We start from the raw sequence: 25,905 nt of genomic DNA, 5'->3' as shown, positions 1-25,905 counted from the left end.
CCATAAGTTGAAACCTTGTCCAGACAGTTGGGTAATAAAGGAAGCAGAGTAAATCTGTTTGGTGTTAGTAAACATCTTTTCTGTGCAGGTGTAGTTGCGACCATGTAATAATATGAGGTTGGGTCTGAAATATTAAAGCCTGAAAAATATGAAAATTTGTGCAAAAGGTTTTGAACTACTTTTTGGCGGTGTTGGGCAATGTTCCCATTGGTGGTTTGTGAAAACATTTCTAGGGGTACTAGATTTGTGCAGGAAATGATGACCAAAATGTTGATAACAATACATTGTGTTAAAGTGTGATGTGTCTACTAACATTTCATTGCTAGAAAATGTGGCAGATTGTTCTAAATCAGACAACATATTACTTACAGTTTCAGAATCCCAATCATCTGAAAATGTACTGGAGGTAATGACATTTAATTTTTTTTTAAACAAATGTGGTATTTTTAAAAGTTCTGTCGGTCCGACTATATCAAAATCAACTTTGTCCCATACTAAACCATCGGGTATATGAACTGCTGTAATGTTCAATGATGACAAGTCTCTTTGGTCCCGATTTGATGAAACATGAGGGTTCAGTAGTAAGTTCACTTTTGATGCTGCAGAGCTTTGGCGAAGGTAATTTCCATTGACAAGTAGACAGAAGACAGTTACTAAGCCTAACCAAAAGAGAAAGAAAAGTATCCTGGTGCTTATCCAAAGTTTATCCAAGGTGACACCAGGTAAGTCTTCTAAAGAAAGATGTAGAAGTCTTTGATTGGTTGTTTATGAGAAATTGGGGCTGGCATTCTATCAGGTTCACTTCGATCCAAAGAAAAGGTATCAAAGTGGCTGAAATAGCCAGATGAAGTTCAATCTATTTAAGGTAGCTCAGCATGTTTTGTTGAACTTGTAGATGCTTGTTTAGGCATATTAACTGAGACATAAGTGTGCGAATTGAAATTTGTTTTTCTTCTTGATTTTGTATTACTTGTTCAAAGGGAACGAGTTCCATTGCATTGTTGCTTAGTCCATCATTCCATATAGGAGGCTCTTCATACATGATGAGCCTCTTTGTCTGAACTACTTGTATTGTAGCGATAGTAGGGGGTCTGCTACTCAGGAGTCCACAAGGCCTATTATTCAGTATCGGCCATATAGTGTGGTTTGATCAGGTCACTCTGGGACAAATCTTTTCTCCTTTTTTCCAGGTAAGAGGTGACAGAAGTTCCGTTCTTGTTCCTTCGATGGCCAGGACAGATACAGTCTTTCTGTATGATGGCCCAAATTCTTTTTTGTCTTGGACCAGATCCCCAACCTTAGGAATCCAGACAGGTCTTACCGTGACTGACTTGACTACCCCAGTATTGGTCTTTTTTATCTGCACATTGCTTTACAGTGGTCTGACTTCGTTCAGATCCTGCAAGATAGCCAAATGTTTATTGATGTCAAAAGGTTTTTTATCCACCACTGTGCCTTCACAATCAAGATCAGGTACCAACATTCTTGTCCCAAATAGGACTTCATAAGGAGTGACACCCACTAGTGAACTTCTTGGCATATTGTTTAATGCCCGTTGAACCCCATATAGATGATTGACCCAACTACAACCTAATACTCTAGCTGTTAATTATTGCTTTAAGTCCTGGTTTTTACTCTCCACAACTGAATTTCTCTCGGGTTGGTATGGAGAAGAGTACCGTAATGCTGCACACAAACCTCCCATGGCCTCCTTGTAAGCCCTAGAGCTAAACGCGGGCCCACAGTCAGAATATAATGTGCCAACTGCGCATATGTCCCTATAAAGACTCGCACATCTTTGAGAACAGTTCGAACGTCAGCCGAGCGCTGAGGCCATACCCATAGGAATCTCGAGTAGGAATCCACTGCAACCATGATATACTTCTACGTCCCATCAGATTGTAAGGGGCCGCAGTGGTCAAAATAGACAGAAGCGAGTGGTCTGTCTGATATTAGCAATGGTGTCTGCGCTGGACATGTTATGGTGGAGCCTTTCATCTGTTGACAGATGTTGCATTTTAAGACATTGTCTTTTGCTGCTTCGTTAGCTTTGGCCACCAATAATGTTGTTGCGATAAAGATACCGTTGCCGTAACTCCTGCATGTGCATAGTCCAAAGCCTTGTGTTGCAGCTAATATTAAACCAAATCTGTTTTTTCAAAACTTTATTCGTGATTGTATATTCAGGGCATAGGCATACATTGTTAAGTATTGAGCATTTAATACAGCACGATTTTCCAGTTTACTCCCAGTCTGTAAAAAACGGGCCAAATCGTTTTAACCAGGTCGTCCACATACAGTTACATGCACAATATCAGAGTCCTCTGTTATTGACAGGACATATCCCATACCCACCCATTCCTTCCCCGACTATCCCTCCCCCACCCACTAAACCCGGGTGTCAATAATCTCTCAACTATTCAGTCTCCGCTCCACAGTGATGACCACTCTCATTCCAGAATAATCTATATAAACCTATCTAAACACGTCCGTTCCATTTCAGCGTCCATTATACTCAGCCTTCCTCCCTCAGGGTATAATGTGCTGTTGTTCGCTTTGGGACAGTGGCTGGTCTAATCTGTCTAACTCCTTTATCATAACCTCCCAATCCTGTGCCATGGGAGTTTTCCGCCTCCAGCCCTCCTCCTCTTTTCTAAGGGCAATACATTCTGCTCGGCCCCACCTCACTACCTCCGCCTGCCATGTCTCTACCCTGGGCGCTCTTGGGGATTTCCACCTCATCGTAATCATCCTGATCGCTAAGAGGAGGGCAAGATCTACAAATTGTAGTTTGGTTTTTAACGGCTTGGGACGTGGGCGAGCTCCCACTAAACAATATAAGGCGCTCTCCTTCACCTGTATCTGTGAAAGCCCCCTTATTGTCTGGCATACCTCCCTCCAGTAGCTGCCCAGCTGTTGGCATGTCCAAAGCATATGTAGGAGGCCCGCCTCATCCACCCTGCATCGCGGGCAATGATGGGGGGCGTCGGGAAACATTTGGTGAATTCTCTCTGGGGTGAGATATGCCCTATGGAGTATCATGACTTGGATGAATTTAAATTTCACATTCCGGGAGACCCTTTTTGGGTGTTCCAGGACCACCCGCCAAGTTGCATCTGTAATTTCCTCCCGAGTATCTTGTGACCAGATCTCTCGTAATGAGATAAGGGACAGTACCGCATGAGTTCTAATCCCTGTATACAGCCAGCGGACTAAGTGACCCCCTGCCCCCATGTAGTGCATCAGATGTACTAGCTCATGCTGTTGTGGTTTCATGCGTTGTGGTGCCCAAGTGGTCCTACTAAAGTGTGATACAGTAGCGTGCAATAGGTAATGTCTCTCCGAGATCCCGGTCACCTGCCCAAAAGTGCGATGATCAAGCAGTAAATCGTCTCCAAAGAAACTACCCACCCCCTCAACTCCGCTCTCTGTCCAGTGTCGTAAAGTATTTTTGGTGAGTTTTCCCTGCGGTGTCGGGATGCCCAATAAGGGGATATTATCTGCATATGGCAGTGCAGACGACGTGTAAGCCAGCACCTTCTTCCAACAGAGAAGGGCAGTGCGTAGCAATGGGTGGCACAATCTTGGTATCTTACTTTTGGGTAGTAATAGGGTATGTAAGTCGCCCCGGTCCAACTGTTCCGTTGTCCATCCGATCTCATGGAGGTTCCTTCCGGCCAGCCAGTAAGACAACCATTGGAGTTGACTGGCGTAATAATACCCTTGAAAATCAGGGGCACCTAGCCCCTCTAGAGAGGTACCAAGTAGTAATTTTACGCAGACTAATCCGTCGTCTACCCGACCCCCATATAAGAGTGGTCAGTAAGGTGTTTATTGTCGTGAAAATGCGGTGTGGGAGACATATGGGTAGATTCATGAAGTGATACAGTAAGCGAGGTAGCATTACCATCTTTGCTATTGCAATGCGGCCCATGACTGACAAAGGCAGCGAGGTCCAAATCCGATACTGCCACGGAGGCCAGTGATGGCCCTAGAGATATTGCCATCTAACTGGTCCTCCGTTTTTCTGTATATGCGGATCCCCAGGTACTGAAAGCTGGACTGAGCTACTGGAATCATGTAGGTGCCGAATGATATAGAGGGTGGATGGGGTGCGTCCCAGAAGTAGAATCCCACAGACTTTTCTGGGTTTATAGCCAAGCCCCATACCACTTCAAACTGATGGAAGCTATCGTATAATAGCGTATGATCAGCCTCCAGGTCCTGGAGATATAATAACATATCATCCGCATATATGGAGAGTATATGGGATGACCCTGCCATTGGAATGCCTAGTGCAGTCGCGTACTTGCGAAGAGCAATGGCCAGTGGTTCGAGCGCTAGAACAAACAGCATTGGGGACAGAGGGCACCCCTGTCTGGTGCCTTGATAGCCCGGGTATTCGGCCGATACATAGCACCCCGTTCTCGCCCGAGCTGTGGGATCAGTATACAACAGCCTGATCCTCTTTGACCCTGTGGGAGAGCAGAACCCGTTTGCTTGCCTGATTGTTTGTTTGCCCTCCGGCCACTCCGGCCACTAAGCCACCACGCCTCGCGGGCGCCGCTCGCAGGCGAGAGACTTTGCCAGGGGATCCTGCTCCGGTATTGGGACGTGCTTTGAGCACCAACGCCATCCCAGGGACTCTACAACAGGACACCGAGCACTGAGGCGGGACTGCGAGGACCAGCGTGCCTAGCGGCGCTGATTGGCCGCAGCTGGTCTTCTTCTCGCCCCTTCCACCGTAAAAACAACGCGGTGAGTGTGCTGCCTTGGAATCCTCTTTGACCCTGTGGGAGAGCAGAACCCGTTTGCTTGCCTGATTGTTTGTTTGCCCTCCGGCCACTACGGCCACTACGCCACCACGCCTCGCGGCACCCGCTCCGCGGGCGCCGCTCGCAGGCGAGAGACTTTGCCAGGGGATCCTGCTCCGGTATTGGGACGTGCTTTGAGCACCAACGCCATCCCAGGGACTCTACAACAGGACACCGAGCACTGAGGCGGGACTGCGAGGACCAGCGTGCCTAGCGGCGCTGATTGGCCGCAGCTGGTCCTCTTCCCGCCCCTTCCACCGTAAAAACAACGCGGTGAGTGTGCTGCCTTGGAATCCTCTTTGACCCTGTGGGAGAGCAGAACCCGTTTGCTTGCCTGATTGTTTGTTTGCCCTCCGGCCACTCCGGCCACTACGCCACCACGCCTCGCGGCACCCGCTCCGCGGGCGCCGCTCGCAGGCGAGAGACTTTGCCAGGGGATCCTGCTCCGGTATTGGGACGTGCTTTGAGCACCAACGCCATCCCAGGGACTCTACAACAGGACACCGAGCACTGAGGCGGGACTGCGAGGACCAGCGTGCCTAGCGGCACTGATTGGCCGCAGCTGGTCCTCTTCCCGCCCCTTCCACCGTAAAAACAACGCGGTGAGTGTGCTGCCTTGGAATCCTCTTTGACCCTGTGGGAGAGCAGAACCCGTTTGCTTGCCTGATTGTTTGTTTGCCCTCCGGCCACTCCGGCTACTACGCCACCACGCCTCGCGGCACCCGCTCCGCGGGCGCCGCTCGCAGGCGAGAGACTTTGCTAGGGGATCCTGCTCCGGTATTGGGACGTGCTTTGAGCACCAACGCCATCCCAGGGACTCTACAACAGGACACCGGGCACTGAGGCGGGACTGCGAGGACCAGCATGCCTAGCGGCGCTGATTGGCCGCAGCTGGTCCTCTTCCCGCCCCTTCCACCGTAAAAACAACGCGGTGAGTGTGCTGCCTTGGAATCCTCTTTGACCCTGTGGGAGAGCAGAACCCGTTTGCTTGCCTGATTGTTTGTTTGCCCTCCGGCCACTCCGGCCACTACGCCACCACGCCTCGTGGTACCCGCTCGGCGGGCGCCGCTCGCAGGCGAGAGACTTTGCCAGGGGATCCTGCTCCGGTATTGGGCCGTGCTTTGAGCACCAACGCCATCCCAGGGACTCTACAACAGGACACCGAGCACTGAGGCGGGACTGCGAGGACCAGCGTGCCTAGCGGTGCTGATTGGCCGCAGCTGGTCCTCTTCCCGCCCCTTCCACCGTAAAAACAACGCGGTGAGTGTGCTGCCTTGGAATCCTCTTTGACCCTGTGGGAGAGCAGAACCCGTTTGCTTGCCTGATTGTTTGTTTGCCCTCCGGCCACTCCGGCCACTACGCCACCACGCCTCGCGGCACCCGCTCCGTGGGCGCCGCTCGCAGGCGGGAGACTTTGCCAGGGGATCCTGCTCCGGTATTGGGACGTGCTTTGAGCACCAACGCCATCCCAGGGACTCTACAACAGGACACCGAGCACTGAGGCGGGACTGCGAGGACCAGCGTGCCTAGCGGCGCTGATTGGCCGCAGCTGGTCCTCTTCCCGCCCCTTTTCACCTGTTCATTTCCCTGATAAGCAGTAACAGCAACGCGCAAGCGGGACGCGCGCGGGGCAACGGCCGGGGCGAAGACCGGGCAAAGAGCGGGCCGTTTGAGGCCGTTCGAGGTCTGAGAGGACTGGACTGGCCCACCCCCCCTGGCTTTAAATATTTGGTAACTAAACTAGTAACTGAGGGGAAATAGATCTAGCTTCGTTACAGTGTCCCAGTATTATGGATCCAAGGGTAACCCGTAGTAAGTCTTCCAAACGTGGGTCTCTAGTTAGTGGCCCCATGGATGACTTTATAACCCGCACTAACATAGCCATAGACGAGGAAATATCTAAGCTTCAAACCCGGGTCTCGCTAGAACTAGATGCCGCAAGAAGAGTGTCCCAAGTAATTGCACTTTCCAAAAAATCCTCCCTAGGCCACATAGCCACCTCTGTTACCCCTGAGCGCCCAGCCCGTCCAAACTGTATAGTCGCTCAGGTAGATATCCACCATTTACCAACCCCGGCTACTTCCATACTTGTCACAGGAAGTAAAGATGAGGATACTACACCGACACCTCTTAGTATGCACATCCCTGCTCCCATTGTATCTCTCCCTAATCTAACTCACAATATCTCCAGTGGCAAACAACCAAAGAGGAAACGCGATTCTCGCTCAGCTTATTTCCGAAAAAAAGCGAAAATTGCTGTTCCAAAAGATTTGCCCAAGAACAACATCACAGCACTTAATGCGGGAGCTGAGTTCACCCCTAATACCCAGTCATGTAGTGAGGGACAGGGGAAAAACCCATCCATTCCCCTCCTGAATACCACAACAGACGAGGTCCTTGAAGTAGACGGGCTAACTAATAGCAATAAAGAATTTATAGAGGTGGTTTGGGACACACTCAAAAAACTTCTGTCACCTCTGGACTTAAGATTATCAAGGATAGAAAACAACTTGTTAGAAATGGAGAAGAGCATTATTGCGCTGGCCACTCTTGGGTTGAAAAGTCTGGAAAACCAGGGCATTACCACAGCTGACCCAATGCCACAACCTATTGCACCCTCAACCAATCTAGCTTCCTCTTCAGTACCACCCACTATAAAACCTGTTCCTAAACCAAGGACAGTTACGGTGGAGCAAGCTCGCGTTAAACCAAAGCCTTCTCCACGAGGCTCCGCACGTAACTTGCAACATCCCAAACACGAAACAGTAATTAGATCAGCTCCTAGTGAAACTCAGAACCCCCCAGCTAAAGACAACTTTAGAGGTGGCTATATTGACCTTCCCCCAGAGGCAAACGACTATGTCGTTGTCTTGACGGGTGTTCCAACGTTAGGTAATGGCCAATTTGAAAATCACTGGTCGCTTAAAAATAAAATAATGCATTGGTTAAATGTGAACAGACCAATCCCCAATGGTAGGAAAAGTAGGGTACTGATGGTTCGCAGAACTCCCTGGGTAGGGCCAACGCTGAAATCCAGTCCGGGGGACTGCATAGTAGTGACCTTCGAAGATCCCCACACGGCGCACCACATTTGTAGTTGGCCCAGTAATGATGACTCCTTAGTTAAACCCAAGCCACTATCCTTCTTCTATCCTCCCCGACCCAGTTATAATCAGGGGGACAATTGGACATTGGTTCAGCACCACCAACGGCCGAATAAGCCCAGGGGCCACAAGGAGACCCTTCTACATTGGAATGGCCTCTCTACCTATAATAGATTTGGTGGTTTAGAGGAGGTGGATTGACTCCCTGTGCAAGCAGCCAAGCAACCCCGAAGGGCACTTTTAACTTCGTTGAGGCATCATCCCATTGATTGTCCTGTCCCTGAATCTGCAACAAGCCGAGTAGGACGATCCAACAACGCAAGGGCTGATGGGGTGATAACGTCATTGGACTCTATAGCAAACTGTAATAGGGAAGATTGGCCAAACCCGCTTTGCGTGACCCTCCCTATACCTACTCCTCTTGAACAGTCGGATTCTACCTGCCTTGCCCCTTATGTGCCCTCCAATCTCCCGAAAATCGAGCCACTTGTGAGGTCTTCAAAACCTGTGGGAGTGACTGTTTCTCTTATGCCCATGCCTATTGACCCCACCAGGGTCTCTCCACCAGTTGACTCTGTCCTAAAAATTCTATCTTGGAATGTGGCTGGTCTTGGTCGCAACTTTGACATCCCCGAATGGAACGACTTCCTGGAACCCTTCCACATCTGCCTTTTACAGGAAACCTGGTGTTTAGAGCCAAGGCATCGAGTGGGATTTACCACCTTCTTCATCCCCGCAGTCCAGGAACAAGGGTCCAAAGGTCGCCCGTCAGGCGGCCTTATTATATGGATTAGTATTGCTTTAGGCGTCAGGGTAAGAGAAAGAAACACCCAATCTTCGGACCTCCAGTGGTTAACGGTAACGCACAAAGGGGGAAGATGTATGGAAGTCTTCAACATCTACCTGAGGGGTGCCAAAGGCGGTGCATCTCATCTACCATCCACAGGTCTAAACCACAATCTGGCTGCCTGCGATGCAGATTCCTATATAATGCTTGCAGGGGATTTCAACTGCTGTTTTGAGCCCTTGGCCAGCGAAGATATCTTGGACACCTTCGAGGAGGACACCAGGAGAGGTATTCCTATTTTGAATCTTGACCCGATTCCCAAATGGTCGCAAAACGCAATAGAGATCAATGCATTGTGCATGGAGCATAATTTGCGACCAACAAATGGCCGATCCAAATCTGACCACATGGGTGCCCACACTTATAACAGACAAGACCACACGTCTAGGATTGATTACATCATGCTTAATTACAACCTTTGGCAATACCACCTAGATATGGAGGTTATAGTGTCGGGTGATAGCGATCACAACCCCTTATCGCTATCTATTTCATCCCCTTGGCAGGTTGGAAGGCAAGGCTTAACCGGTCATAAGTGGAAATCCTCTCATGAAGTGGTCCCCACAAACTGTAGCAGGCGTTTAAAATGGGCAAAAGTCCTAGCCGATGATACAAGGATGGCCCAAGCTGGGACAATTTTGGAAGAGGTGGAGCCCCGGATGAACATTTTGAGCCAAAACGATAACAAGATCCTACCTCTATTCACTGAGACTGTACTGGCACTGAGTGACTTATTTATTGTTCCCCAAACCGCTCGAAGGGGTTTCTCGAAATCAATGCCCAAACAGTCAGACAAGTGGTATACTCAAAAATGTCGTGAAGCCAAGAAGGAACTTGTCGTGACACTAAAGACCAAAGATGCGGTTGCTATCAGGGCTGCTAGAAAATTTTATAAAAAAACCATATCTGAAGCTAAACAGACTTATGATTTTAACTTCTGGGGAGATCTAGTAGAGGCCAGCACTAGGAAGGATGCCAAGAGGTTTTGGGACCTATTAAGATCCAGGGAAAAGCCCATTGACCAGCAGCTAACTTGCAACATTGAAGGGGGTGCATGGTATGACCACTTTACGCAACTGTATTCTGCTCCCTCAGGTCCAGCCCAGGTAGCTTGCTCTCCCATGGACTTTACAATTAACCTCCCGTGCCATGATGGCCTATTTACCAACTTAGAAGTAGAAAGAGCAATCCAATGCATTGTCCCGAATAAAGCAGCAGGACCTGATGGAATCCCAGGAGACCTAATTAAGAACTATCCATCTACATGGAGTAGATTAATTGCCTCGCTTTTGAATGAAGTGATGTTGGGTGGAGTCTTTCCCGATTCATGGAGGGGCGCTGAGGTCGTACCTATTTTTAAAAAAGGCTCCAGGGACGACCCAGCGAACTACCGCCCAATTCGTTTATTAGACTCTTCTCAAAAGGTAGCAGGGAAGGTGGTATTGGGCAGGATCATCGAGTGGGCAGATGAAAACCACATCCTGTCAGATCTCCAAGCAGGCTTCAGAACAGGAACAGGCACAATCGAGCAGACGTTCCGCCTTCTAATGATCTACTGGAAAGTGGTGGTGCTGGGAGGGGGCAGTCTGTATCTAGTCTTCATTGACCTGCGGACTGCCTTCGACCTGGTACCACGCACGCTCCTATGGAACGTCCTCGATGGGTTAGGCCTTCCCCCCTATTTGCTGTCGCTGCTTGTGAAATTTCACGATAGGAATTTTGCCCAAATTAGATGGGGTGCACAGGGAGAGAAAACACCTTGTATCCCCGTGGACAGAGGCGTCCGCCAGGGGTGTGTGCTTGCCCCCACTCTGTTCTCTCTATATATTAACGGAGTGGTGGAGCATCTTCTACAACAACCATCAGATGCACCCACCCTGGCTGGAAGGAAGATCCCAACGCTTCTGTTTGCGGACGATACACTCCTAATTTCAAAATCACCGATGGGCATCCAATCGCTGCTTTCCAGCTTTCAAACCTTTTGTTATGAAAGGGGCTTGGCAATAAATATAGGCAAAACCAAGTTTCTAGTTCTTAACCCGCCTAGAAAATCTGTTTATCCCCCGGTCTTGGATTCCGTCCCACTTGATCGCGTGAAATAATTTGATTACCTGGGTATACGCATCAGTGATACCATGAGCTGGAAGGCACACCATCAAAAAGTGTTCCTTACCCATAAAAGGGTGGCAGGTGCGCTGCTCAAGGAGCAGCGAGCTTCACCATCAAAACCTATTGGGGCCCCCCTAGATATCTATAGGGCAAGGGTTGTAAGCGCGGCACTTTACGGTGCTGAGTTGTGGGGCACTCAAAAAGTTGACACTCTGGCCCACCTTGAGAACAACTTCCATAAAGACCTAATGGGTTTGCCCCACAGCACGCCAACAATCCCATTGCTGATAGATGCAGGTACCCGGGCAATCTGCGACCAAGCGAAACTACGCCCACTCCTGTTATGGTCCAGAATATGGAATGTGCAGGAGTTAAGTAGTTACGCAGACGCTTTAAACGACATTTTGACATTACTGGGTTCTCATAAGATCATCTGGCTTAGGGAGGTCAAAAAGCTGCTCTATAAATTGGGCCTAGGAGAGGCTTGGTCCAACAAATCTGCACTCACGAAACAACAGCTAAAGAAGGTCTATTGGGCATGGGTGGACAGTGAGAGGGCCCGAAGTACAAGCCATTGTAAATCTGTAGTCCTGTTTTTGTCAGCCAAGGAGTTACCGCTAAGGGAACCTTACCTAGACACCATTCAGAGTCCAAGGGACAGAGCATTGTACATTAAGTTCAGGTTGGGGGTGCTTCCATTATGTGAGTTCACGTCCACTTGGAAACCGCCCGCTCAAACTGTACCCCATTGCCCCTTCTGCGATTTAAAGGTAGAGTCTGTGTCCCACATGTTGTTCGAATGCAGCGTCTATGTAGCTCCGAGACGTAGGTGGTTGAAGCCTATCTGCAGAAGTCTGGGAACTCGTTCTCACTTGGAAGCTCTGCGCATTCTACGTACAGATGCTAGACCCTTCTTTTCCACTTGCATGGCAAAATTTTTGGGTTGGGCTTGGCGTTTAAGAACTGCAAGAAAACTGTTAATCCAGTGAAATGTATCTACCCACCCAACATTTTGTTTTGGATTCGAAATGTTTTTATGTCATTGATTGTTGTTAAAAATGTTTTTTAAAGATGTGTAAATGCTTTTATGATATGTTTTTATCGAATAAAGCTATTACTTACTTACAACAGCCTGATCCATCTCAGTAGAAGAGCCGGGAAGCCAAACGTCGCAGGGCCTCAAACATAAAGGGCCAAGAAAGTGAATCAAACGCTTGTTTGAGATCTAACGCAATGCATCCTGCCTGTTTTAATTCTGTTGGTGATGCCGCCATTAGTGCGTGCAGGTGTCTTGTGTTTAGGGAGGTACTGCGCCCAGGAAGGAATCCACATTGGTCTCGATGTATGAGCGCAGTCAGGTGAGGTTGGACACGCAGAGCTTTGCTCAATATTTTATATTCTGTGGACAGCATGGATAAGGGCCTATAATTTGCCAGCTCCAAAACATCCCTACCCGGTTCAGGTATGGAGGTCACTAATGCCTGCATTGTTGATTGTGGCACACGACCCTCTTCGAATGCTATCTTATATACCCTTTCGAGGATCGGTACTAATGTGTCGGCATAAGTTGAATAGAACTCCACTGGGAGCCCGTCCATGCCCGGTGTCTTGTTTCTGTTTAAGTTCTTAATTGCTGCACGCATTTCATGTTGAGTTATAGGCCCCTCAATCGACTTCTGCACATCTGTTGTTAATAGGGGGAAGGGGAGATCCTTTATGAAATCAGTTATTTGCGTGAGGTCTTCCATCTCGGTACGCTCATACAGTGCCTTTAGGTGATCGTGAAACGCCAGGTTAATGTCAGATTGAGTACTCACTAGGGTGCCCGATTGGTTATGGACCTGGGTAATGATCGGGGTTTCAGACCTATCTCGCACCAGGCGGGCTAGCAGAGCACCAGATTGATCCGCCTCAGTGTGTTGCCTCTGTAAATAAGCTTTGCAATCAAGGATACGCAGTGTTTCTAGCGTCTCTGCTTGCAAGATGTGTTGTTCTTGTAGGGCCTGTTTTTTTCGGGGTCCTCAACTGCCTCCCGTTCAAGCACCATTAATCGGGCCTCCACCTCACATTATTTCCGGTGTACCTCCTGCCTGGCGCCAACTAACTTCCCTATCGCAGCCCCACATATTACCACCTTCATTGCATCCCAGACCACCAAGTTGGAGGAAGCAGATCCCCAGTTAGCATCAAAGTAGTGTGTCAGGGCGTCTAAAAGGGTCCTCTAAACGGCCCGTCTTCTAAAAGTTGTGGGTTGAGTCTCCATGTAGGGACTGGAGTCGGGACTCTGCCCCAGGAAATGGTGCACCTTAGGGGACTGTGGTCCGAAAAAGTCTTTGCTAGATATTCCGGGGCACCTATCATTGTAACCAGTGTGTGGGAGCATAGGAATCAGTCAATGCGTGTGTGTAGGTCATGTACTGGGGAGTAGAAGGAATATTATTTGTGTGTTGGGTGTAACGTTCTCCAAATATTGCTCAGTCCGCAGCCCTCCGCCCATGATTAAAAATTGTCAGATAGCTTCGCAGCGCCAGCGGCCTGTAGGGGAGGGTGTGACCTATCCAAGTCCAGGTCCGGCACAGCGTTCCAGTCCCCTCCGAGCACCCAGGGTATATCAGCCCAAGAGGATAGTGCCCGCCCAACCCTCTGTAGGAACGATTCTTGGTTGTAATTCAGGACGTATATGCTACCCAGTACAATCAGTTTGCCATCCAGGGTACCTTTAATTAGAATGCACTTACCCTGGTCATCCACTTTCCGTTCCATTTCTACGAACGGCGTCCCGTGTCTTACCCAGATAGTGGCCGCCCTGGAAAAGGCAGAATATGACGCGGAGTATATAGCCCCTCTCCACTTCTTCCTTAACTTCTGTGCCTCAGTTGCCGTGAGGTGGGATTCCTGCAGAAAGGCAATTTGTGTCTGTTGTCTAAGGAGATAGGAGTGGACTCTGTGTCTTTTCTGCACTGCCCCCAGCCCTCGCACATTCCAGGTAAGAACTTTGTATACTTCAGACTGTTCAGCCATATTCGTCTTGTGGTGGAACTAACTCTGTCAGTGGTTGTGAAGTAGGAGAACTGGAGAGAAGAACCCAGCAGATACACCTCTGAATACATTTAACTTGAGCAAAACTAACTTGGCGCAGCAATAGAACATAGCTGGGCCCAACATTAACAATTGAAACATAAAAGTCCAAAGTCTTGTGCGTTCGCCATTGGGGGGGTGGCCTAGCACACGATTATTCATCTCGTTACCAACTCCGGGCTCCACCGGCTCAACGGTGGCCCAGCCGGGGTTCATGATTCACATAAGAAAAGTTCAATGTAGTGTTTAAACAGTATCTGTGGGATTATCAGTAAGCCTCCTTGGACACTGCCTAGAGGTACCCACTGCAATTCTAGTTCTGGAGGCGTGGTATATACTGGAGAAAGGGTTGATGACATACACCGCAGTTACGTCCTACCACCCCCATACATAACTTTTCAAAAAGAGACAGGTACCAAGTGTACAAATTGTATCAATAAAGGATACCGTCCAGTGTATGCAACGGAGATACTGGCACTGGTCACCATCTGCCGAGTCAACTGTCTATTAAATCGTCCGCAGCTCTAGGTGTGATTGTAGGGAAGAGCAGCACACTGTTGTACGAGTCTGAGTGTATCGTGTTGTCTTCAGAGTCTGTGGTTATTTTCGCAGAGTCCTCCCTGAAGGTGCCGGCGATCGAGAGAGCTACCAGTTGGTCCTTCTTCCGACGTTCCTGCGACGGTCCTCGCCGAGTGCTCCCCTTCCCGGATCCAGAAGATGGGTGAAAGCTACCCCCCGAGCCCCCCTCGGACGTCCCCGCATCAGCTCCCTGGGACGCCTCCTGACTACCATCCAGTCCCATCACCTCCAGCCACTCTTCAGCGTCAGCAGGACCTTCGAAGAAGTGAGATTTCCTTCCATGGATAACTTTCGGACGGGCTGGAAAGAGTAATGCGTATTTCAGCTGTGCGCCCCTCAGTCTCTTTTTCACTTCCAGATAAGAGGCCTGCTGTTTCTGTACCGTGTTCGTGTAATCCGGATATAGCGACATCCTCTGGTTCTCAAAGTGAATGATGGATTTCTCACAGGCTTTCCTTAAAAGTACATCCCTGTCACAGTAATAAAGGATGCAGACTATGAGCGGGTGCGGAGGGCGACCCGGCTTGGGTAGTCCCGTCGGAATCCTGTGTGCTCTCTCCACGCAGAAGTATGGGGAGAGCCCGTCCGTCGCAACGTGGTCTCGGAACCACTGCTCCATGAACTCTGCGGCCTGCGATCCATCACATTTTTCCGGCAGGCCGATCACCCTTACATTATTGCGTCGATTACGCCCTTCCGCATCTTCGGCCCTTTCCATCAGGGCGGTGACCTGGCCCTGCATGTCCCGGATAGACGTACTGTGGTTCGCCACAGTGGGCGCAAGGTCCGCGAGCACTAGTCCTTGGTCTTTGACTTTGTCTGCTAACTTGCCGTGATCAGCTTTTAGCAGAGTTAAGTTAGTCATGAGGGCGCCCAATTGTTGCTCCATTGCGTGTCGTGAGTTCCGGATTTCTTGGAGTATGAGGTCCAGCTTATATGGTTGATGATTCCCCGCCATCATCTGATCGGAAGGTCCTGTTCCGCTGCTACCTGCACCATTCCCCACCTGAGGGCAGGGTCCCATCTGCTCACCCTGGCCCTCCGCAAGCTTCGGGCCTTTCCGCACCATGTAGTTCCAGACCCGGGGCACTCACCCCCAGTGTGGGAGCTCCGGCCGTAAGGGCGTCACAGCCCAGGCAGCAGGCTGTCGTCCTCTTGCAACGTTCTCCCAGGCGATGTCATGCAGGGGGTATGGGAGGACAGGGAGCCAAGAGGCAGGCGTTTCCGGCTCAGATCAGAGTCACCTCCTTGGGGGTTCGAGCCGTCGTCCCAGCAGTCTCTCGCTCTCGCCGGGGCCCCACCCGGCAGAATCCCACGCTACAGCAGAGCGGGCCCCTCTAGTCTCCAGGCCAAGCAGGTTTGGAAGGGCAAATGATTGCGGCTCCCCAATATGGCCTTTGTGCAGGGCTTATGTCCGAGGCTCTTGAGGATCCCACCGGGTCCCGTCATGCAGTCCCTCCTCTCCTTTACCCCTCTGTCCCTCAACGGGACCGGTCAGCAAGTAAGGAGGGGTGGAGGGAAGGAGGGGGAGATTAAGGTAATCCTCCTCGCCACAGAAGCTCTGCCGTGGTCTCGGGGCGCCCCCCAGGCCGACAGCCCCAAAATGGCATCGCCGGTCGTTACCAGTTTCTCGCAGACCGGATTGCGGATCACAACGCACCGCTCCGCGCCGTCTGCACAGAACCGCTCCAGCTCTCTTTGTGTCCGGCGGCGTCCGGGAGGGCCCAGGCAGCATCCACAACCATCCGCAGGGCGTAGGCTCCGCCCCCCGCAGATCCGATGTCATCCGTCGAGCGGGTCCCGGGGTCCCAGTCCCGTTGCCGGATCACTGCAGCACTCTACCCCCGGCTTCTGGGGCCTGCTCCGCAATTCTTGGCGACCCTTATATCAGGCTATATCGCCGCCCCACCTCACTTTAATTCGGGCCTCAGCTCTCCAGACTGGTGTCTTCCTCCAATCCACCCCGCAATATGTCATGAGTGTCACCCACAGCTCTGTTTTCTCCGGATAAGTCCCGGCCGGGCTCGGAGATCTAGTGAGAGCCGTCCGCCATTGTGACTGTTCGGCCACGCCCCCCTCCTTAAGCCAAATCTGTGATCCGTGTTTGTTATTATTCTATCCCCACTCCAGAAATATGAGCAAATGGAACGTTGTTTGCATTTAATTTGTAGGAGTACTTGAGTGGAAAACCTTTTCAAAGTTCTTTGTTGTCTTTGCGTGAAGCAATGACAGCTACTATTATCTGTATGTCTATTCTACTTTTTGTATAAGTGATTGCAGCTACGGACGCAGTTCGTACTGCCCCCTTCGCAGCTACATCAGCCAATAAATTACCTTCAACATGAACGCCATCACGCTGATGACTCAGCATGTGTATCATGTGAGTTCTTGGTAGTTCGTTTTTCAACTCAGCTACCTGTTCTCATAGCATTTTGTGCTTTATTGTGCCACCTTTTGAGTCCTTAAACCCATTTTGTCCCCAATAATATAGATGTTCATTGTATGACTAGACGCAGTAAAAGGAATCACACACAATTAGTTTGTGGAATTCAGGATCTGTATTTATCAGTGCCAGTAAAAGAGCTTTTAGTTCTGCTAACTGAGCCGTGCAGTCTCCTAGAGACTGAGTCTTTGTACAGCTTGGATGGAATTTACCATCCTGCATACGACCTTTCACAATTGTGCATGCAGCGTAGTATTGCTGTTTACTTCCCATGGCCGGTTGTGCAGATTCGTCAGTGTAAATGATGTATTCATACCGATCTTGAGACATTATTTCATTTGGTAGAGGATATTCTTGTTCATATTGCAGAAATGCTTGTGTGTTCAGACTGGGATCGTATCTGTATTCTACGTTTGATACAGTGAGATGCAGTGAGACAATTAGCCCATTGTATCCATCTCGGATGTAACGCTTTAGCGCTAGGAATGCTTGCCTTTGTAGCAGTATCTAAGGCCTGAACTGGCTTATCTCCTTCTTAGGCACCACCCCAGGGGTGAGATCACCAGCCCCTTGAACATGGGGAATGGCAGGTGGCCCTGCAAGAGTACTTATCTCTCGGAATATGTTTTCCTAGAATTTAAAGACCCCAGGGCAACCCCACGCTAAGTGTAGAAAGTCCTCTGTCTGGAAGCGACATCTTTCACAAGCTGCGTCCTCTCGTAGGCCATACCTGTGCAATCTCTCTGGCGTACAGTACACTCTTTTAATGTATTTAAAATGTATCAGTCTGTGTTTGCCATGCAGAGATATGCACTTCGTGTTGGCGCAGCAGTATGACCACATGTCGTCGTTAATTGTGATGTCCAAGATTTGCTGCCAGGCAAGCCTGACTATGGGGTAATGATTGGCTCTCTGGGACATTGCCACTTTATATAGATTGGAGATTAGTTTGCAGGGAGATTTAGTTTTAATGAGGTACGATAATTCCAGGACCTTGTCATCCCCAAGGTGTAATCCCCAAGGTGTTGCGTAGTGCTCTATGCACCCTATGGAACTGGAAACACTGCAGCATAGTAGGAGTTTCCGTAATGGTCGTGACAGCATCCCATGTTTTAACTACACCATCTGAAAACAGGTCTCCTACTTTGTGAATGCCTAGCACTTGAAGCGCTCATACTACCCCCTTATTCCTGCAGAGGGTTAACCAAACTGCCCAGTCTACAGGCATTTCCAGGGAGTATAACAGTGCCCCCGCTGTCTGCTGCAATATGCAGTATCAGGAATGCCAATGTCAAGTTTAGGGAATCCAGAATCCCAGTCCTGCGATCGACCAGCCCGAAAATAACAGCCAGGAGTGGAAGAGGGCGTTACAGAAAGGGGTAAACCCAAGGGAGTCACTGGGACCTGGGTAGCTAATGGTACAAAGGGAGAAGGGGTCCCAGGATAAAAATGCACAGTAAGACAAAATTCAAAAGAAGTATAGAATCATAAAATCAAAATAAGCACATACACATCATGTAAGCAAAATTACAAAATTGCAATATTAGGTGCCCAAGAGGGGAGGGGGGGAAGAAGGGGGGTGAGGGTGTAGAGTTTTGGAGAGTAGTGCGAGGTTACGTGTATATAGCAGGTCAAAATATCCTTATTACAATCTAATATAAGGAACCAGCAATAGCAAGAACCAGAAAAAACAAATGAATATGAGCATAAAATTTACAACACCATGCTTCTACCAGAAGGGCAGTATATTTCACATGCTCAGGGTAGAGGCTGGTATGGGGATTTGCTGTCCACGTTCCGATCCTACAACAGGGCAGGGATATGTAGGCCCTTACAGGGTCTTCCTCAGGACAGGGAAAGAGCTGGGGCACGGTTTCATCGGTCTTCAATTAGCACCTGACAGTAAGTTGCATCATGTCATGGAAAGCAGTCTTGATAAGATAGGTAGTGTGTTATTATTGGAAATGATCCGCAAGAAACATAGGGTGCCAACTGCTGCCCGTTGAAACTAGACATCTTGCAGAATCAGATGCGAGGGAACAAATCCAAATTGAACCGACAGGGTGCTAGGAGCTACCCGCAGTATCTGAAAGGATGCGGTCACACGCCGAGATCAGCCCTTTTAAAGAAACAAGAAGGTTGGTACTTTGTGATTAAACAACAAATGTACACCTTATTTTGATTTTATGATTCTATACTTCTTTTGAATTTTGTCTTACTGTGCATTGTTATCCTGGGACCCCTTCTCCCTCTGTACCAAGAGTGGAAGAGGGTTGGGGAACAGTCTCTCAAGCCTGCGATATGGTATGTTATCCACACCGTGTATCCAGCTATGTGCCTGCGCTCCCTGTGCCACCCTATAATACAGCTCCAGGTCAGGTGCACCCAAACCCCCCAGGTGGTAAGACAAAGTGAGAACGCGCAATTGAACACGAGCCTGCTTGTCCGCCCAAGTCAGCCTAACTAGGGATTTATTGTGTCTTGCGGTAGCACTGTCGGGACATTTGTAAACAAAAATAGGAATCTAGGTAGCACTACCATCTTTATGATGGATACCCTACCGATCAGCAATAGGGGCAGCCCAATCCAAGTTTCGACACCATCCTCTAGTTTGTCTACGGTTGTCCCATAATTTGCTCTGAAAACAATTTCGGAGTCCATGTGTAACCTGATACCAAGGTATTTAACTGAATCATCAGACCACTGAAATGGGTGCTCCATCTCAAATGTTGTGGTGGATGGGGTGAGCGGAAAAGTTATGGCCTTAGACCAATTGACCTTTAATTCAGAAAGAGCCCCAAAGTGCACCACTCTCTTAGGACCGGGGATAGTTTGTTTACAGGGTCTCTCACATACAGTAGGGTGTCATCCGCGTATGAGGGGACCACAATCTCGTAGGTGGGAAATCTTACATCCCTATGGCTGTGGTATTCCTTGCCAAGGGCTCAGCTATCAATGCATATAGTGTCGGCGACAAAGGACAGCCCTGGCATGTTCTGCTGGAGTTGGGAATGGTGTCTGTGACTAAGCCTTCCAACCGGATCCACGCAGAAGGAGCGTTGTATAGCACCCCAATTATTTGCAAAAAGGAGGGGCCGAGTCCCATTCTAGTCAATACGTGCCGCATAAAGGGCCACTCCACTGAGTCAAAAGCCTTCTCCATGTCTGAGAAGACGGTGATCGCCTTTGTATCCCGCCGGACATGTTGCATTGTGCCAAAGACCGTGCGCAAATTGTATGTGAGGTTTCTGTCCGGAACAAACACTGCCTGTTCAGGGGCTACTAGTTCCGGGGTCAAAAGGGCCAGACATGTAGCTAAGATTTTCACAAACAGCTTAGTGTCCACATTTAGCAAGGACAGCGGACGGTACGATCCACATTCCTCTAGGGGTTTGCCTGGCTTGGGAATGGCCACCAAAATGGCTTCTCTCATCGATTGTGGCATTTTTCCCGATACGCACATATCATCAAACAACTCCGCAATGTGCAGGAGCAAAAGATCTATGAAGGTATTATAAATATTCACAGTGAGACCATCTGTTCCTGGGGCACTGTTCGCCTTCATTCCAGCTAATGCATCCAGAATCTCATCCCTTTCTATGGGGAAAGACAGGAACTCCCGGTGAGTGTTGGATAGAAAGGGTAGCTTAATGTGCTCCAAATAATTTGGTACTTCCCCATCCATATCTGACTGGTGTGAAGCATACAGGCTCGAGTAATAATTTTTAAATCTGCTTCCTCAGTGAGTAGATCGCCCTCTTCCGAATGGATCATGGCAACGGAGGTCTTTCCCCTTCTGGCTTTCAGGATATTAGCCAGCACTGATCCAGGCCTATTGCCCTCTCCGTACGCGGTCGCTGTGGCATATTTTCCCAAATGCTGCACTTCACTGTCCACCGCCTCATGATACTCTATGGACTCCCCATCCAGCCTCCAAATCGCCCAATTTGCGCTCCAGATTCGACAGTCTCTGTTGAATGTCCCGAAGTACTCCAGAGTGTTTTGACATGGCCACCCCTCTAATGTACACCTTAAATGCTTCCCACACAGTCTGAAAGTTATCCAGAGCCCTTATATTAGTGGTATAAAATGTGTCTATCGCTTCTGCTATTATTTCTTTAAAAAGGGGGTCTAACAGTGAATAAGGGGGAAAACGTCGTGTGAATGGAGGAATAGTCTTCTTAGGAGTGGACAAGACCAGTAGGATAGGAGAGTGATCCGACAGAGTATGTGGCAGAACCTGACACAATGGGATCTGGGACATGAGAGACAATGATATTAGCCAGTAATCAATATGTGTATGTAGGTTATAGTAGGCGGAGTAGTGTGTGAAACCACCCTCCACGGGGTGTAGTTCTCTACATACATCTATGAGAGCCATCCTGATCATAGCCCTCTCGACAGCTCTGACTGCTGTCGCCGGCCTTCCTAAAGGTCCATCTATTCTGTCTAGGCTTCGGTTCCTGACCAGGTTGAAGTCACCACCCCATAGTATTTGTGTCATTTCGCTTCTATTCACTAAGTTAGCCAGTGTGGTGAAGAACTCCGGGCAGTCATAGTTGGGCCATGGACGTTGACCAATAGTGAGTCTAGTCCCCTACCCTGACAGCGGGAAATCACAAACCTTCCGCCCGTATCTGCCATCAGCAGTTGCAGCTTATAGTCAGATCTGGGGTTGACCCATATCATTACCCCTTGCGTGAGTTGTGAAACCAGCAGCGTTAACGTATCCCACAAGGTCTCTGTAACGCATCATTGGGTACTGCAGTGGGATGTGCCTCTCCTGCAGGAAGGCAATGTCTACGTTATGTCTAGTGAGGTAGTTCAACACTTTACGTAGTTTGCGGTGGTCATTAAGGCCCCTTACATTCCATGTTACCACTCTAAGGGACTCTACTGGTCTCTGGGAAGTGGCTTCTCTAGTCGATACCATCCTGTCTGTCATGCGTCACATAGCGTCCTGAGTGCTGCGATTGACATATATACTGCCTCATGTAAGACAATTTGGCGGACCTCACTAACCTCGCAACAGAAAACTTTGACCCAACCCCATCACCCCTCCCCCCACCCATGTCTGACCACCCACAACTCTGTAGCGCTGCATCCCGTAAAGGCCCTTCCCACACCTCCCGCCGCCCACTCCTAACTTAAATAACAGTAGTGGTGGTTTTAACGCTCTAGGCATAACTACTGATTAGGTGCCAATTTGTTCCCTGTCTCGACCTCCAAGCACAGACTACTAGCATAGCCCCCACCACCGATCCACAATCTGGTAAAACACATGTCAGCATGTGACCCCCCCACTTATTGTCAAGTACCTTCAAAAATCCTGCAACCTAATGGGCACTCCCCATGGCCCATGCAGAAGCTGTTAAGGAGTCTCCTGGTAACTGTCCATCCACGGTATACCTAATTACAGTGCTTAGTCTAAAGGGAGATATATACAGTGGTACATCAGTAAATGTCAGCTTCAGGACAGCATTATGTACAATATCCTCATACTTCCCCCCTCCTCCCAGGCCCTCCACCTCACGGAATACTTAACGTGTGCTTGTCACCGAACAGGTCTCAGTCTTGCTCCTCAAGTGATCCCCCAGCAGCCTCATCCAGAAGCTGTCGCTCCGGGCTCTGCCTCTGCTCCTTGTTCCAGTCTTTAAGCACCTTCTGCAGAGCCTTTGGGTCTATGAATATGTGGGATCTTCCTCGCCTGTTCACCGTCAGCTTGGCCGGGAACAGCATTGCATAGTCTAAACCCAACTCCTGCAGCTGCTTCTTCATGGGGAATAATTGCAGATGAGCCTCCTGCAGTTGGGCGGTGAAGTCCGGGTAGAGTGAGATGTTCGACCCCTCGTATGGCAGCGTTCGTTTGTCACTCGCCGCACGCATGGCCGCATCTCTGTCCCGATAATTCAAAAGTTTTGTTATGATTGGACGTTTTAGGGCGCCCGGCTGAGGTCGGGGTCCCAAGGAGCGGTGTGCTCTTTCCACCATAAACATGTTTGAGAACACCTCTGCTCCTAACAGGTCTACCAGCAGCTTCTCCACAAAACTTTCCATGTTCCCAGTTTGTGTCGTCTCCGGTAGGCCCGTGATCCGCAAGTTGCAGCATCTCGAACGGGCCTCAAGGTCCACTTTCTTGTCCTGCAGCACATGCATAATCCTGCCAAGCTATTTGTGGTCCGTATCCAACGTATCCTCGACTTCCGTGAGTCATTGTTCGGACATATCGAGCCTTGCGGCATACTTGTCCAGCCGTTCCCCCATTCTGTCCATCCAGTATGAGAGGGCGTCGATTTTCTTTTTAATATATTTGTGGGGTGCCCATCAGGGCACCCCACACCATTATACTTGCTCCTGAAGGAACCGCACACATTTTATTTGTTTTTTTTTAATAAAGTGGTGCACCCATGCCCACTCTGAGTATGCCACAGCTCATCCTGCACTGAGGGGTGCGGGGAAAGCATAGAGCCGATGCAGCCCTGCCAGCTCCCCGTCTTGCACCTATCACAAGTGCATCAGAAGCCAACATTTCTCCTGGCCCTTGGATGCAGTTTTCTTTTGCTCCTATGAACCTGGAACATTATTCTTTCTCTGCCCACGGGCAGGGAAACAGATGGTGTCCTGGTGTTTGGGGACCCTGGGACACCGTACATAAACTGGCCCTTGGAGATGGGGTCCCAAGGCCTCTCAGAGGCACTGGTGGTCATGTGCCCCTCCCCGTAATTGTTTATGTGGTCCTGGGCAATGGGGTCCACAGGGCCTTTTTAGACTCAGCAAGGGCCTGCCAAGCCCCATCTGCTTTGAGAAGATTTTGGCCCTGGGGGCTTGGGGAGGGGGCACATGTGTTCTCTTCTCCTTATTTGTCAATGCATCGCCCCCCCCCCCCCCCTGGTTCTTGTACCATCCTAGGGAGGAACATTTTCTAAAATGCAAGAGCTTTAAAAACATCCAAATTCTTTCAGATTTGCGGATCCTCTGCCAATTGTCAACAATTAAAAAAAAAAGTTTATACCCCTGGCCTTGGGGATCAGGGTAACCCTATCCTGCACCTTTATGTCTTTTTTAATTGTTTTCGTTAGAACTCGGGATTGAGTCCTAAAGTGGCTGCCACCATATCGTTGTGTGTATGGTCGTGGCAGCCAAACAGATCTCAGCAGAAGATCGCTCATGTAATATGGGAGCGATATTTGTGGGTTACATTAGCCTGATCTCTTCTTCTCCACTTAGGTCATATTATGGCTCAATTTCATCAGATTTATGTATATCTAAATAAATTACCTCTCATAAGAATTAGGCTCTTTCAACCATAGCTGAGATTATTTTGGGACATGCACTCCTTCTTGCTAAAACACTTTCCAATATGGAGACTAGGAATGTGTACTTAGTTTAGGGTTTTTGCTGTAGACACCAATTCTTCGAATTACTTTTTCCATCAGGTGCTGTCAATTACCATGGGAATTTAAATCCTGCTGAACCATGCGTGGCATTATCATTGGCCTACAGCTTTGGCACGAGATGTTCCGCGTGAGCTTCGCAACTCACTGGTAAGCCTTTTTGGAGGGACAGTATTAGGTTTGCTATGTGCCCAGGGACCTATATGGCTTCCTTATCATAATGGTTTAAACTTTATTGGACATATGCCATTACTTAGATAGCCTCAGATAATGGGGAGGAGGGTTGTCTACAATGTCTTGGGGAATGATGAGAAGAGTGTTTTAATGTTTCCTGTCATGCGATAGTGCATTTAAGAGAGCTTTTCTATTCTTATTTTCATCATCTTTCAAGATGGCGCCTGCGTCTGCCCACCATCGCACAGTAATCACAAACTACTACTAATTTCACAGCAAAAAAGGCCACTTTATTAAGACAGGTAAAATATATAAAACTCAAATAAACAATTTGCATAATAACTTGACATAACAAGATTTACATTAACTCTTAAAAATTCCCAAACTTTGCAAAAACTTGTCCCCAAACAGATCCAACAACTTTTTCTAGAAGAAACCGCCATGTAATAGAAAAAAATCAATTTTCACTTCCCCTTCCCTGCGTTATTCCTTCCCCCCTGCCCCCCCCTGAGGGATGGATAAGGCCGCTCCAGACTTTCCACCCCCCAAAAGCACCTACCTAAAATTAAAATGTTGTGAAAACAACCTTACCTGTCTTATAGTGGCATAGATCTTTTTTTTAAAAAAGTTATATACATATATATATGTATATAAATAAGAGAGGGTGGGTCAACGAACCTCCGCCTACCCCCCAGGGCACTGACGCCTCACTAATAACCTTCCTACCCCACCAGCCCAATAAATACCCAAACAAACAAAGCCCGCCTTTGCCCTCCTAACCAATAAAAACTAAGGGCCCGATTCACAGAACTAACTTAAGACAAAATTCTAAACTTACTACTTTTGGTATTCACAGAAGTTAGGATTTTGTCTTAAGTTTGTCTTAAGACAGACTTAAGACACACTTAAGTTAGGATTTTGTCTTAAGTCTGTCTTAAGTCTGTCTTAAGACAAACTTAAGACAAAATCCTAACTTCTGTGAATTCCAAAAGTAGTAAGTTTAGGATTTTGTCTTAAGTTAGTTCTGTGAATCGGGCCCATAGTGACTGTTCCACTGCGTGATTTAGCTCAGGAGGAGACCGACTCGTGCCATGCTCCCCCTGGGTTCCGATCGCGCAGTAATCAGAAACCTCTACGAATTTCATAGCAAAAAAAGGCCACTTTATTAAGACAGGTAAAATGTATAAAACTCAAACAATTTGCATAATAACTTGACATCAAAATATTTACATTAACTCTTAAAAATCTCCAAACTTTGCAAAAGCTTGTCCCCAAATATATCCAACGACTTTTTCTTGAAAGAACCCCCATGTAATAGAAAAAAACACATTTTCACTTCCCTTCCCCTAAGTTATTCCTTCCC

This window comes from Lissotriton vulgaris, chromosome 6 (genome assembly GCF_964263255.1).
Source record: "Lissotriton vulgaris chromosome 6, aLisVul1.2, whole genome shotgun sequence".
NCBI classification, from domain to species: domain Eukaryota; kingdom Metazoa; phylum Chordata; class Amphibia; order Caudata; family Salamandridae; genus Lissotriton; species Lissotriton vulgaris.
Note: the sequence above shows the minus strand (reverse complement) of the source record.